Source organism: Silene latifolia, unplaced genomic scaffold (assembly GCF_048544455.1).
Source record: "Silene latifolia isolate original U9 population unplaced genomic scaffold, ASM4854445v1 scaffold_284, whole genome shotgun sequence".
NCBI classification, from domain to species: domain Eukaryota; kingdom Viridiplantae; phylum Streptophyta; class Magnoliopsida; order Caryophyllales; family Caryophyllaceae; genus Silene; species Silene latifolia.
The window spans coordinates 147,467-162,747 of record NW_027413225.1 but is presented as its reverse complement, the minus strand read 5'-3'; positions in this window follow the sequence as shown (position 1 = coordinate 162,747).

Genomic DNA, 15,281 nt, shown 5'->3' with positions numbered 1-15,281 from the left:
TCAAACTATCGTTCATGTGTTACAAATCAGCACGTGGTTTTTACCACTATTAGCGTATTACATGTCTAAATGTTACTAATTAACCCCGCGAGTTACCCGTTGAGATCAAAGTATGACACTTTGGTAACGTAATGATGATGGGGAATTCATTTAATTTGTTGAGATCTTACTCGTTGTTTCAATGGCAAACCGCGCGCGGGCTATTTAATAACGTAAAAATAGTGGGAAATTCGAGTTACCCATTAACAAACGACCTCTCTATCTATGCAATGTAATTAATGTGTAAAGTAGACCTAGGAGACTTAAGAACAAAAATGAGTGTGCGAAATTTATGTGTAGTAGGTGTAGGTACTAGGTGCATCTCCGCACACCCCCTTAAATCGTTACTAGCTAATCTGAGCTAACAAATCATATCAAATCTATAAACCCACTTATTTGTAAATCAATCCACATCGATTATCTTCTCAATCCAAATCCACCTTTTATGTATGAGTGGGTAATGAGCAACAAGTTAGCTGAGGAGATGCAACGCGTTTAGGATGATTGACTGACTGACTATTCAGTATTCACTAATTCAGGTTGGGCTAGAAGTCTAGGAAGTACATAGAACAAATTGCGGCTGCCAAAATGTGATACAAATAAGGTCAACTGTTTACACCTTTGCTTTTATTAGTCAAATCTCTATACTACTCGTATTTGGATTCAGTCCATGTCTTGGCTTTACCAGCTTTTCTTTTCTGCTGTACTAGTTTATGTACGTACCCACTTTACTCCTACAAACTGTCTGCCTTCCATTGAGATCATTCATCTTTGATTTTTTTCCTCATATAGTCAACACTCTTTCCTGTACACAAATGATTGGTTGATTTGGGGGTGACTAGCTTAGTTGTACACTTGGTGACTTCACTCACTTGTACCTGTTTAAATTAGGGAAAATTACAAATTACCATCTACTATTTGCCGTATTTTACTACCAATTAGTCTTGCTTATGACGGATTATCCGTCACAAGCTTGCGACGGATCGGATAGTACTACATTATTTGTTAAATGGTAAAAAAGTGTACCATATGGGTAGTGTTGAAAATAGGGTCGCATGAATTGACATCTCTGAAAAGAGAAGTGACATTTGTTAAATTAAAAAATAATATTAGCTTCCAAATGTTTCAATTTTACCCTACAAATCAATTTAACATATTCAACACACAATAAACAATGCAATATTCATTTTTTCATCTTTTCAAATTCTCTTCCTCTCTCATCCTTTTCATCATCCCAACATTCATTTCAAATTTCTCAATTTCAAAACTCAAACATTCTTCTTCAATTTCGTACAAATTAACCACAAACCACATTAAAGATATTCCCGTATCAATTTCCATATCTAAGTAAATAATGTATTTAGGAATATTGTCACTTTGTCTTTCCTTAGCTTGTGATACGTTTCTTGCACATAAGGTTTAGCTTAGATTTAACCTAGATTGTATATTCCATAACCCGGCACATTGTAATTGTATATATACTCGGTTATTCAATGAAAGTAAATACACATTCAAAACATAAAACTTACATGGTATCATTGAGTCAAAAAACCCTAACCATCCATCCGGCTTCCTATTTTTTTCGCAATATCCATGGCTGGCAGCAACTGCCTCCTTCCCAACTCCGATGAACCGAATAAACTGATATTCGTCATCACCTTTCAAAATTGCATCTAATTAACCGATACCCTTACCTACAAACAACGGATTCTAAATCCGAGCTACTATGAATGGCCATCGACTCTTCCATTACCTCGATGGCAGTATACCCGCACCCCCTGAAAACCTCACTATCACCGCTGACGACAACAAAACCGCCACAACCGTCAACCCCGCATACCTCACCTGGTATAGACAAGACCAATTCATCCTCGGTGCCCTCACATGCACTCTCTCCTCCACCGTAGCTCCTCTAATTGTCCATGCTACTACCTCCCATGAAGCATGGACCACCCTTGCCACAACCTTTGCCAAGAAAACCCGTGGCCGCAAACTTCAACTCAAAGCCCGTCTTCAATCACTGAAACTTTGAGACGGTACCATAACTGAATTCATGCAATCCGTCAAATCTTGTGCCGATGATATTGCCCAACTAGACCGACCCATAGACATCGAGGACATCTTAACTGTCGTCTTCGATGGCCTTAACTACGACCTCTATGGACCCGTCATCGAGTCCATCAAAGCTCGTGACACCCCTATCTCTTTCGAAGACCTACACGAAAAATTGATCCAACATGAACTTCATGTTAATCGTACCAAAACTGCTACACCCACCACCTTTCAACCTACTGCCAACCCAGCCCATCCAACATCCACCTACAACCGTCCTACTTATACTCCTCGCCCCTCCTATCAACCAAAACCAACGGCCTCTGCCCCCAACACCGACTACAAACCCGCCCCATACAAGGGTCGATGTCACTACTGTGACATCAAAGGTCACGTTGCCTCCGACTGTCGCAAACTAAAAGCCGACTACCCAATGATTGTCTTTCCTACCCGACGTTTCAATGGCCCCCTCATGCTCACATCGCCACACATGCACCAAATCAAACCCCAATGCATGGACTATCGACACCGGTGCCACTCATCACATTACTCATGATCTCAATACCCTTACGCTTCATCGTCCCTATGAAGGTCCTGATGACCTCATAATAGGTGACGGTTCCTCGCTCTCTATCTCTCATATAGGTTCATTCACTTTTCCTTCGTCCTCCTCTACTTCTTTAATTTTTAATAATGTCCTTTGTGTGCCACAAATCTCTCGCAATTTATTTTCAATTCCGCAATTTTGTACTGATAACGATGCCATTTCTCTTTTCTCACCTACTTCTTTTCTTATTAAGGCTCGAACAACGGGAGCGGTACTTCTCCAAGGCCCGCTTAACAATGGCACGTATGAATGGACACCTTCCTCACCTCGAGCACTAGCCGCATCCGTTTCCTCATCGCAATGGCATCACCGACTAGGACATCCGTCATCCGCTATTCTAAAACTTTTAAATAATCGTTTTAATTTTAATATATCCGAATATCCTCATTGTACCCCGTGTTTGGTCAATAAAAGTCAGAAACTTCCGTTCCATAATTCTACTCTTACATCAAATGCTCCTCTTGATTTAATTTTTTCTGACCTGTGTACTGCTCCTATTTATTCATCCGAATTACACAAATATTATGTAATATTTGTCGATCATTACACGCACTATATTTGGCTCTTTCCCGTTAAAAAGAAATCCGATACAATCACTATATTTAAACAATTTAGTGCTTTAATTGAAAAACAATTCAACCGCCCAATCCTCCGGTTTTACTCTGATAACGGCGGCGAGTTTCGTAATTAACTCCTTTGTTATTAGACTCCGGCGTTGCTCACTTAACCTCTCCTCCTCACACTCCCGAACATAATGGGGTTGCGAAGCGAAGACATCGTCACATCGTTGAAACGGGATTAGCCCTTCTCACTCACGCTCAATTACCCACGAAATATTGGCCTTACGCCTTCACTACTGCGTACTACCTTATCAACAGACTCCCCACTCCTACTCTCCAAAACGATTCCCCATATCACAAATTATTTCATCAACATCTGAACTATGCCAAGCTACATGCCTTTGGTTGCCTCTGTTTTCCCTGGCTTTGTCCGTACACACACCACAAACTCGACCCTCGCTCTGCTCCATGCATATTTCTAGGATATTCGAATACCCAGTCTGCATTCTACTGTCTTGAGCCGCGAATATCCCGCGTATATACATCACGCCATGTTCGTTTTGTTGAGACAAAATTCCTGTATCACCAACTCCTTGGCACAAATCCCACAGCCATTCCTTCTCCTTCCCAATGGACCACATTCGAACTCCCTATCATTACCACCAACAACACCAACACTGCCAACATCAACTCCTCCCCTGCTGCTACTGATGAACCAAACCCGAACCCCTCCTACCACTCCTACGACCCTTCACACCACTCCTACGACCCCTTCCTCCCTGTAATACTCCGTATTTATGAGTCTTTGGGTACTCTATCGAGTAGGCCTTACTCTGTCGAGTAAGGGTGAGTTGCGTTTTAAAATAGTTTCTGACCTGTTGGGTACTCGATCGAGTAACTAGGATACTCGATCGAGTAAGGGGGCACTCGATCGAGTACCTTAGCTACTCGATCGAGTAGCTCGGTTAGCGGGTGATAATTCGACGGGTTTTGTTAATAACACGGATTAATATATAAATCTTTCCGTCACTTTCATAATACACTTTTACAAACCTAATAACATTAAAAGGGAGATTCAAGTTACGTTCTTCGCATTCATCCGTGTTGTTGACAAATCCTGGAGCTTGAGAGGTCGGATTCCATCGTTCTTTATACCTTTGTGATCCTTGCGTCGAGGGTAATATCTACATACCAATTGTATAGTATTTCGTCAAGTTTCGTTAAACCCTAATTTTGGGATTGGGGGTTTTGTGTTAGTTTTGTGATTGTTAGTAATTATGTGATTATATGTTAGGAGGAGGATTCGTAGAAAAGGATTTGTGATACAGCTGTTGAGACCGTCTGGATTGTGTTCTTTGTTCCGGTGGGATTTCTACTCAGTATTAGTCCCATAATGGGATATTGGTTGATGTATTGTGTTTGGTTGTTTGATATAGTAATTGTATTGTGATTGTGGTTGTGATCGTTGTTGATGGTTCGCGAGGCGTGGCCTCGGCTGAGTGGGGTCACTTGCGGGAGTGGCTTCACGCCCTAGTTTCGCCTTCTGTGGAACCCGCCACAGAAGGGATGTGCACATTAATGGACATGGTTATCGCTCATTATGAGGAGCGGGGATTTGGTGGGTACGGCTGTGGTCCCCCATCGTAGCGGGCTGGTCCAAAGGACGATCGGTGATTGAGATTGTTGGGATTGGTGTGGTTGTGTGTGTGTGACGGTTAAGCCTGCTTATTTATCTTATTGTTGATATATATTGAGTTGTGTGATTAGTCGACCCGTTTAAATGTTTTAAAAACTGTGGTGATCCATTCGGGGTGGTGAGCGTTATTGAGCGGTATGATATGACGCGTATGGGATAGGCGGGATGAGTCATCACGTGGCGATTAGAAGTCTTCCATTTGTGTCGACGATGTTTTATAGCTTTGATAGTTTTAGCAATGAGACCGTCCGAGAATCTTGTATTTCTTTTTATCAGTTTGGAATTGCTATGTAATCACTTTAAACTTTATTTACTTTTAAAGTTGTTTCGTTATTGTCTTATGAATATCATGCCTCGGGTAACCGAGATGGTGGCATCCTTATACCTGAGTGGTCCTGGTAAGGCACTTGGAGTATGGGGGTGTTACAAATGGTATCAGAGCGACGATCCTGAAACCTGTAACCAATGAATTTAATGAATATAGGGAGTCAATTAAAATGAACCCGGGGTAAAGGTTGTAGGAGCTAATGCAAAGGCTTGGGAGACGTCCTAAAGTCGCGAACTCGCCCTACAATTTTGAACCGGTCACCATGGGATATGAGTCGGGATCGCTATGTGTTTATCTTGTGAATTGTTTACCTATATGGTGATGTGTGGCATGAATCGGTGGATGTATATATGTGGAGAATGGGGAATGTGTAGAAAAGATGTTGATGATGTGATTTCGTAAGCTATTGATTGAAAGCATGATAGTTGGTTTACAATGTTGTTTTGAATTGTAGGAAAAGTATATGAGAATGATGAATGATGTGGTAGAAAAAGGAAGTAGTTCATATGTGATAATATGTGATGAATGATGATGTTGCAGGATGGATGATTCATAATGTGGCATAATAATAACATGTGCATAGGAATGTTGTGTCGTATACGTATATTTGGTTTGCATAAGGTTGCATGATAAGTTTATGTACTTGTCCACTATTGTTCATGTGTATATGTGGTAAGAAGTGTGTAGCTGTAATGAATGAATTGGTTGGAAGAGATTAAGTAAGTAATTGCATAAAAATATGAAATTCATGTGTGGAACATGTTTATGTGGGTAATGCATTTTAATAATATGGCAATGTTTGTAACATGTGAATATGGGATTTTATGTTGTATATTATGTTATTGTGTACGTAAAGTTATAAAATAAAAGCATGTGGTAAATCGTGATTGACAAGTTAAATAATCTATGTGCATGATTAATGTTGTTGCTTGGCTTTTGAAAATAGTAACATATGATTATGAATACTGGTTTTATGAGTTTTGGACTGGTTTTGTTTGCTTGGTTGTTGTTTAAGTTGTTTGGAAGTAAAATCAAGTAGTTGTGTTTTTCGTTTATAAAGAGGTTGTCTTTAAACTGTTATAACTTGAGATGTATAAATTATTTTGATGTGATTCCAATTGGAAGTGATAGCTTGTCCTTTTACGATTCTAACGATAGGTCACACGCCCAAAACGACCAAGTAATGAGTGAGTTATGACTGTTTTACGAAAACTGGACAGTGTTGAGAATTGGGGTACTCGATCGAGTAAGGGGGCACTCGATCGAGTACCTTAGTTACTCGATCGAGTAGCCCTGGTGATTTGTTTTATGTGCTTCTGATCTTCACCTACTCGATCGAGTAAGTCCCTTACTCGATCGAGTGGCCAGTACTCGATCTAGTGACCCATGATTCGGGTCATATGCTTATCTTTTGAATTCGTTGCATATTATGTTTAATTTTAAGGTGTTATTTTGCTTCTTTATGCATTGTTTTACATGTATGTTGGTCTTGATACGTAAGTTACCCAATCTTATGGTGTAGTGAGTGGCACCTGTAGTGAGTAGGAGTTCAGTTGGAGGACATGAGTTATATGTGTTGTGATAGATAGTGGAAAAAGAAAAGGAAGATTGGTATGGTGTATAGAGACATAGAGCATGTTTTGTGAGATGAGATGAGTGATATGTTTGTATGTTGAGTAATGTAAAAGTAAGTGAATATGGACAAGCGATGATGTGAGTCTAAGGAACGTGAGAATGAAAGGATTGAGAGTAAGGATGTGGATAGTGGCAACTTGAGATGTGTAAAGAATTATGGAGGGAGATGGTTAGGAGTCGAGTGGGTCAAGAATATATGTAGTGAAAGTTCATTTTAAAAGGGGGTTGAGAATAGTGGTATATAGTGAACTTTATGAAGACATGTTGCGAGGTGGATTTGTAGACAGTGAGTGAGTTTGGAAGATTTGGTTTATTAAGAGGTGAAACTACGTGTAATTTATTTGGGCATTTAACGGTATGAAATAAATTTTGATTTCTAGAGATGTACGAAGGAGATGCAATTGTTTGAACAGTGAACGTTGATTTTATGGATAGATTAGTGGCAAGTGTGAGTGATAGCATAATAAGAGAAGATCCATGGTAAGAAAGAATGAGATGATATCGATATAAATAATGGGATGTGAGTCTTGGAGCAATGAGAAAGCAAATAGGAACACTAAAGAGTTAAGAATAAGTAATAAGGAGTTTTATGGTTAATTGATTTTGTCGAGAGTAAAAGAAAAGAATGAGGGGAGTAAAACTAGGAAAACTGTTGACCGGAGTTATGTGATATAAAAGTAAGGAATCGTCAAGATGTATGATACTATCATGGGGATTTGAGTTAACGGTTACATAGGAGTCTCGGGACAACATGATTATTCATGGGTTTTGAGGAATTAAGGGAGTAAGAAGTTGGTAGAATATCTGCACAATATGAGATTTTTGGTGGAAAGTTAGATGACGATACAATTAAGATAGTATTGGGAATAACGTTGAGGTAATTTTGTTAATGGGTTTGATGTTCTTTATTTGGGGATGTTAACCAGAGATAGGAGAAAAACCGTGTTGTTTTGATATGAGTGTAAGAGGTTGGATATACGAGCAAAGGGTGGTATTGTGGTGTTGTCACTAGTGGTTAAGGGTGATGATAGATAAGAAAGACAAGCGGCGATCTAGAGAGGTTGATTTTACAAAGGCTGGATTGATATGTATGGTTGTAAGGGAGTATAAGATGTGGTTATATGAGGCGAGCGCTAGTGGTTGAATATTAGTGGTATGGCATGAGGTGATGGTTATGCGAATGGGAAAATATGTTATGAGGAGCATATGAGTTAAGCTCGGGCGACAGGTAACCTTTATCGAGTGGTAAGTTACGTGATCAGGATTGACTAGTTGGATGTGATTGTGGGTCTATGATATGTATAAATGTTTGTGTGAGGTTCTGACCTCACGAGAAGCGGTATGGTGTGATAGTTATAAAGATGTTATATGAATGTTTGTGATATATGTAGGGTACGACAATCTGATGGAATGAGGCTAAAAAGGTAATAATGTGATTGATCTGGCATGGATAGTTAAAATTGTATGTGTATGGATGATACTTGTTTATTCCGTGAAATGGTAAGAATGATGTTCATGAGATTATTATCTGTTTAATTCATATAACATGTTGCATTATGATTTAGTAAAGTGGATTTGAGTAAGTTTTTCTTATCTGAGAAGTTATGTTGAGTCAGTGTTTATGGGACTGTGTAAGTTGTGATGACTATCGATGTGGTTGTGGTGCCTCGAGTGGTGATCCGGGCACGGTACATAGTGTTGTGATACGGGTATTTTTGCACTGCGGTGTGGCTGTTGGTGTCGGTGTTGCGATGCCGTCATCGGTTGTGGTGGAGTAGGTGGGATGATTATGATTCAAATTTCGAAAATACATACCAGTCATCCATAGATTGTTGTTTTGTTTGCTGCTGTTCCTTGTGAGTTTTGGTTGAACAGGTGGACTGTTGTTTTGTTTGTTGATGTTTCTGACCAGTTTCGGTTGGGAATGAAGGTAGAGTATGAGAAGAAAGATAGTTGTGCATGTTTCCGTTGTTGTCATGGTATAGTGATATTCTGTTGATGAGATACAGTTGTGAGAAGTTGATACAGTAATTTTGATCTTGTTTTAAGTTGAGGCATCAGTAGTCATAGTCATGATCTGATATATGCAGGTGGTTCATAATCCTTTGTTGAGACAGTGAGTGTAGGGTGTTGAGTAATTAGTGTCGTGTTAAGTTATGTATGAGTCTTGCGGTAATGAAAGAAAGGAACTTGAGGATCTAGTGTGAGTGTACGTAACAAGTGTGGATCGTGAGTTATGCTTTTGGCGATAAGAGTTTTATATAGTCTATATAGAGAGGTATGTCATGTTGCAGTAATGTGGAAGAGTTGGAGTGTTGGTTATGCTAAGGGTTTTGCAGTATTAGTTAGAAGGAGTGCAGAGTGAATTGAAGTATGAGAACTGTTTAAGTAAGAAAACCTTGGAAATAGGAACGGTTATAGAAATGAGGTCATAGGCGGTTATCTTTGACATGTGGTGGTGATGAGGATGATGAGATGATTTAATTAAGGATTTAGTATTAGTGAGTTACGGGGACGTAACATTTGTCTTAAGAGGAGTAGGATGCGATAAAAGTGAGTTTCATGGTTGTGCATGTTGTAAAATAATTGGAAGTAGAGTGTTAGCATAGCGTAAAGGAGAGATTTGTTTTGTGGTTGATGTTGTTAAAAGGCCATGGCCGTGCTTGTAGTAGTATGATGTTTAGGAGTTCGAGAGTTTTGATAGTGGCATGATGATGTTTATAAGTTTAAGTAAACTTCGAGGACGAAGTTCCTTTTAAGGGTGGTAGAATGTAACATTCCGTTTGATGTTTATGTAGTTGGTTATGTATGGAGTTAGTGTCGGGAGAGTTTATGATGTAGTTGATACGACATCGTGAGCGAGGTGTGGAGGTAGGAATAGTTGGTAGAGTTGGTGTTAAGAGTTCATGGTTTCATGTTCTGCAAGTTGGGATTTTGTTTGGAGTTCTTAGTAGCTTTGTTGCATCTTGACCGAGTTAGTATGTTTGTTTTTATGTATGGGTTGAACTTCGGGGACGAAGTTCTTTTTAAGGAGGGAAGACTGTAATACTCCGTATTTATGAGTCTTTGGGTACTCTATCGAGTAGGCCTTACTCTGTCGAGTAAGGGTGAGTTGCGTTTTAAAATAGTTTCTGACCTGTTGGGTACTCGATCGAGTAACTAGGATACTCGATCGAGTAAGGGGGCACTCGATCGAGTACCTTAGCTACTCGATCGAGTAGCTCGGTTAGCGGGTGATAATTCGACGGGTTTTGTTAATAACACGGATTAATATATAAATCTTTCCGTCACTTTCATAATACACTTTTACAAACCTAATAACATTAAAAGGGAGATTCAAGTTACGTTCTTCGCATTCATCCGTGTTGTTGACAAATCCCGGAGCTTGAGAGGTCGGATTCCATCGTTCTTTATACCTTTGTGATCCTTGCGTCGAGGGTAAGATCTACATACCAATTGTATAGTATTTCGTCAAGTTTCGTTAAACCCTAATTTTGGGATTGGGGGTTTTGTGTTAGTTTTGTGATTGTTAGTAATTATGTGATTATATGTTAGGAGGAGGATTCGTAGAAAAGGATTTGTGATATAGCTGTTGAGACCGTCTGATGGTGGCATCCTTATACCTGAGTGGTCCTGGTAAGGCACTTGGAGTATGGGGGTGTTACACTCCCCTTTTACCTCCTCTCCTGCCACCCCGGACACCGCTGCCTCTCCCTCTCCATCACCACCTACCCCACCACCCCCACCCCCTCCTCCTCGACATGCCACTCGTCTTTCCCATAACATTGTCAAACCTAATCCTCGCTACTTCTATCCACCACGAAAATCCGCCCATACTGCCTCCCTTCAAGCACCCTACATTACACCCACCACGATAAAACAAGCCCTTGTCGACCCTCGCTGGCGTGATGCAATGCTAGCTGAATACGATGCTCTCACCCGCAATTCAACTTGGACTCTCGTCCCTCCTAATCCCAACCGCAATGTAATAGGCTGCAAATGGATATTCCGAATTAAATATAACCCGGATTGTTCGGTTAAGCAATATAAGGCTCACTTAGTTGCAAAGGGTTTTAATCAGCATCCTGGTATTAATTATTCCGAGACATTTAGTCCCGTTATTAAACCTACAACAATTCGTCTCATGCTTGGTCTTGCCGTGTCTAATGGTTGGCTCCTCCGACAACTTGATGTGAATAATGCATTTTTACAAGGTCACCTTACCGATGATGTCTACATGATTCAGCCACCTGGTTTCGTGGACACAAATAATCCGACCCATATTTTTAAATTATCGAAGGCAATATACGGTCTCAAGCAAGCGCCAAGGGCGTGGTTCACTGAGCTACGCACATACCTCACGTCTTATGGGTTTGTTAACTCTATTTCCGACTCTTTTCTATTTATTTTTACTCAAGATAATATTCGTTTATTCGTTCTGGTTTATGTGGATGATATAATAGTCACTGGCACATCCGCTACTGCTATTGATAAGTTCGTTACAGCTATTTCTAACCGGTTCTCACTCAAGGATTTGGGTCCTTTGTCCTATTTTCTTGGTATTGAGGTAACTCCGACGCAACGTGGCTTGCATCTTAATCAATCAAAATACATCTCTGATATTCTAATTAAATACAACATGGAAGATTGTCGCCCTGTCACTACCCCGATGTCCACGGACACTTTGCTTCTTCGTCATCCGGAACTACATTTGTCCCCCACCAGACCCAACATTTCGTTCAGTGTCAATAAGCTTGCACAATTCCTTACGCATCCGACTGAGTCCCATTGGACTGCCTTGAAACGATTGCTTAGGTACCTCAAGGGTACTCTTCATCATGGTATTCGTTTAAATCGCTCCTCTCCGCCTGTTTTTCACGCATATTGTGATGCTGACTTGGGGGGCGACATGAATGATTATGTATCTACAGGTGGTTACATTGTCTTTCTTGGATCAAACCCCGTTTCTTGGTCTGCTCGTAAGCAGCGGGCCGTGTCTCAATCCACGAATGAGGCTGGATTTAAAGTCGTCTCCAACACAACAGCTGGAATTCTTTGGTTGCGTCCTCTGTTGTCCGAATTGGGTGTGTCTCTCCAGCACACACCAACAATCTATTGTGATAATTTGGGTGCCTCGCATTACTCGGCTAACCCAATTTTTCACTCCCGTATGAAGCACCTCGCACTGTCATTTCATTTTGTTCGTGAGCAAGTTCAACAAGGTAACCTTCATGTGCAACATATCAATGGCTCCGATCAAATTGCTGACGTCCTGACGAAGCCCTTGGCTCATGCGCGTTTCCTAACATTGATCTCCAAGACAGGTCTAACTCTTTGACCGACCGTCTTGCGAGAGCGTGTTAAAGATATTCCCGTATCAATTTCCATATCTCGTAAATAATGTATTTAGGAATATTGTGAGCTGTCTTTCCTTAGCTTGTGATACGTTTCTTGCACATAAGGTTTAACTTAGATTTAACCTAGATTGTATATTCCATAACCCGACACATTGTAATTGTATATATACTCGGTTATTCAATGAAAGTAAATACACATTCAAAACATAAAACTTACAAACCCAAACATTAATTTTGATGTCACCATTTTTAGTTTGATGTAACCATTTTTCATTTGTTTTTTTGGTTTGATGTCACCTTTCTTAGTTATTTTATTTAGAATATTAAAGGTACACATGCAAGTGATGATGTTGGAAAATGTATTCTCATTTCCATATAGTTTTAATTTTTTTAGTTTTGGGGTTTGTTGTTTTTGGTTTTAAATTGATTTTTGTTGTTTGTTGTTTTAGGTTTTAAATTAGTGTTTGTTGTTTATTGTTTTGGGTTTTAAATTGGTTTTTTTCATTTTAGTTTGATTGAATGTTTTATATTGGTTTTAATTTTTTTAGTTTTGAAGTTTGTTGATACTTTATTTTGATTGAATGTTTATTTGGCATGTTACTAGTTTTGTTGAGTATGTTATAGTTTAGTGATCTAACTTATTGATATATATTGATATGTTACGATTTTATTGGTTTTGTTACTATTTTATGGGTATTAAATCAGAACATTATAGTAATAAGTTACCATTTTTGTTGGATATGTTGTCATTTAATAATATAAGTTATTGATATATATTGAGATGTTACCATTTTGTTGGTTATGTTACCAATTTTGTTTGATATGAAATCTATTTTTATTTTGAAATTGTAGTTGATTTGTGTTTGTTATATGTTGTCAAATTTGTTTGATATGTTATCAGTTTTGTCCGAAGTTTAGGAAGAGGTGTACTTGGTCACTTCACTCACTTGTACATGTTTAAGTTAGTGAAAATTACAAATTACCACCTACTATTTGCCGTATTTTACTACCAATTAGTCTTGCTTGTGACAAATTATCCGTCACAAGCTTGCGATGGGTCGGATAGTACCACATTATTTGTTAAATGGTAGAAAAGTGTACCATATGGGTAGTGTTGAAAATAGGGCCGCAAGAATTGACATCTCTGAAAAGGGAAGTGACATTTGGTAAATTAAAAAATAATATTAGCTTCCAAATGTTTTAATTTTACCACACAAATCAGTTTAACATATTCAACACACAATCAGGGGCGGATCCAGCCCAAAGGCTATATGGGCTTGAGCCCAACCTCTTTTCTGAATAAAACACTATATATATATATAGCAACGTGTAATATTATAGCAGGAAACCACACTTGATCTAGTGATAGAATACTTGTCCACTGATCTTTTGTCCGCGAGTTCGAATCCCAGCACAGATAATTTGTAAACGTCCTTTGTTTTTATTGTACCCTTATTTTTACACGTGTTCCTTACTCCATTAGTTATATCCTTGTATTTCTTGCTACTTGGCCTAACTGCTCCTCTCTCTAACTTCTCTCCATATTTTTCTAACTGCTTGTCCAATTACTCAATCATCTTCTTCCTCAATTCATTTTTTTCAACTATTTGTAATTCTCCATATGTAAAAAAAATCAATGATTTAGTCAATAGTTACAATCTCAGGCGGAAGATACGTCAAGTTTACGCGGCTCTAGAACTTTACGCGGAAGATTTCTTACATAGCTCGGAAAATTTACTCTGAAACTCGGAATTTTACATTTTTTTTAAACTACGAAACTGTTATGTAAGTTATGATTTTTTCACAAAATGGATTCCAAAAATCATAGTTCATAGCCAAACCACGAACTCATGCTCATGTGAACTTAGATTTATTAATAATTCATAACATTGCTCTTAGATACATACGAAACTCGAAAACTTTGTTTGTAAGCTCATGAAATTTCTTATAGAGCTCGTAAAGTTTCTTACACAGCTCGAAAAAATTACTCGCAAGCTCGAAGTATATCTTCAAAAGCTCGAAACCTTTTGATGTGACTCATATTAGAGCATATTTAGTCCCCGAATTAGCCTCGTTCCTATACTTTTTAGTACATAATTAGGTCATTTACTATCTTTAGTCTTTCGTTTTGCATACTCTTTGAGGTTTTGATCCCTTGGTAGAAAAGGAGTAAGAACCTTGCATTTTCATGACAAAATGGAGCTAAATTGATCGAATCTAATGACCAAGCATCGAAGTGAAGACAAGACTAGAAGGCCTATATAAATAATGAAGTAAATGGGCAATGATGGGAAGATCCTTGCCTTTTCAACAAAATCCTTGAGGATTGTTGGAGAAAGAAAAGAAGAGAAGCTGACTGGCTAACAATCCGGGCGTCGCAGTACACGGGATGAGCGTCCTGGCTTGCTAAAATCCGAGCATCCCGTGGCCAATCCGCTCGTCCTGGCCCCTCTCAATCCGAACGTCGCCCTCACCAAGCCGCTCGGATTCCTCTCCAGTGCAGGCCGTCCCTCCCTCAAGCCGCTCGGGATGAGCATATTCTATGAATACTAGCAAAGCGGAGATGAGCATCTCCTTCGAGAGGAGCACTTCCTCAACTTTTCTTAAGGGTCTTAATCGTCATTTAAGCCCTTAGTAACCCTAATTTATGTACCTAATCCTTAGTATAAATACCCCATTGTACTAATTAGATTGACACATCCTTCTTATGCTTTTTTATGTTATTCTAATCTCATCTTAATCTTGTAATCAACTCTTAATTAAGCATTAATACAAATCTCATTTCCTTAATTTCTCTATTGTTCATAATTTATTTTGGGTAATTGAAGATTATTTGGGTATTATTGGGAGATTGACAACCTTCCATCAATCATTAAGTACTTCTATTATTCTTTGCTTATTATTTTGGAATCATCATTAGGTATAATTCTCTTAATCCCTTTTTAATTATTGTTAATCATTTCCATTCATTCATCATGTTTTGCTTTGTTAATATGAGTGACAACCT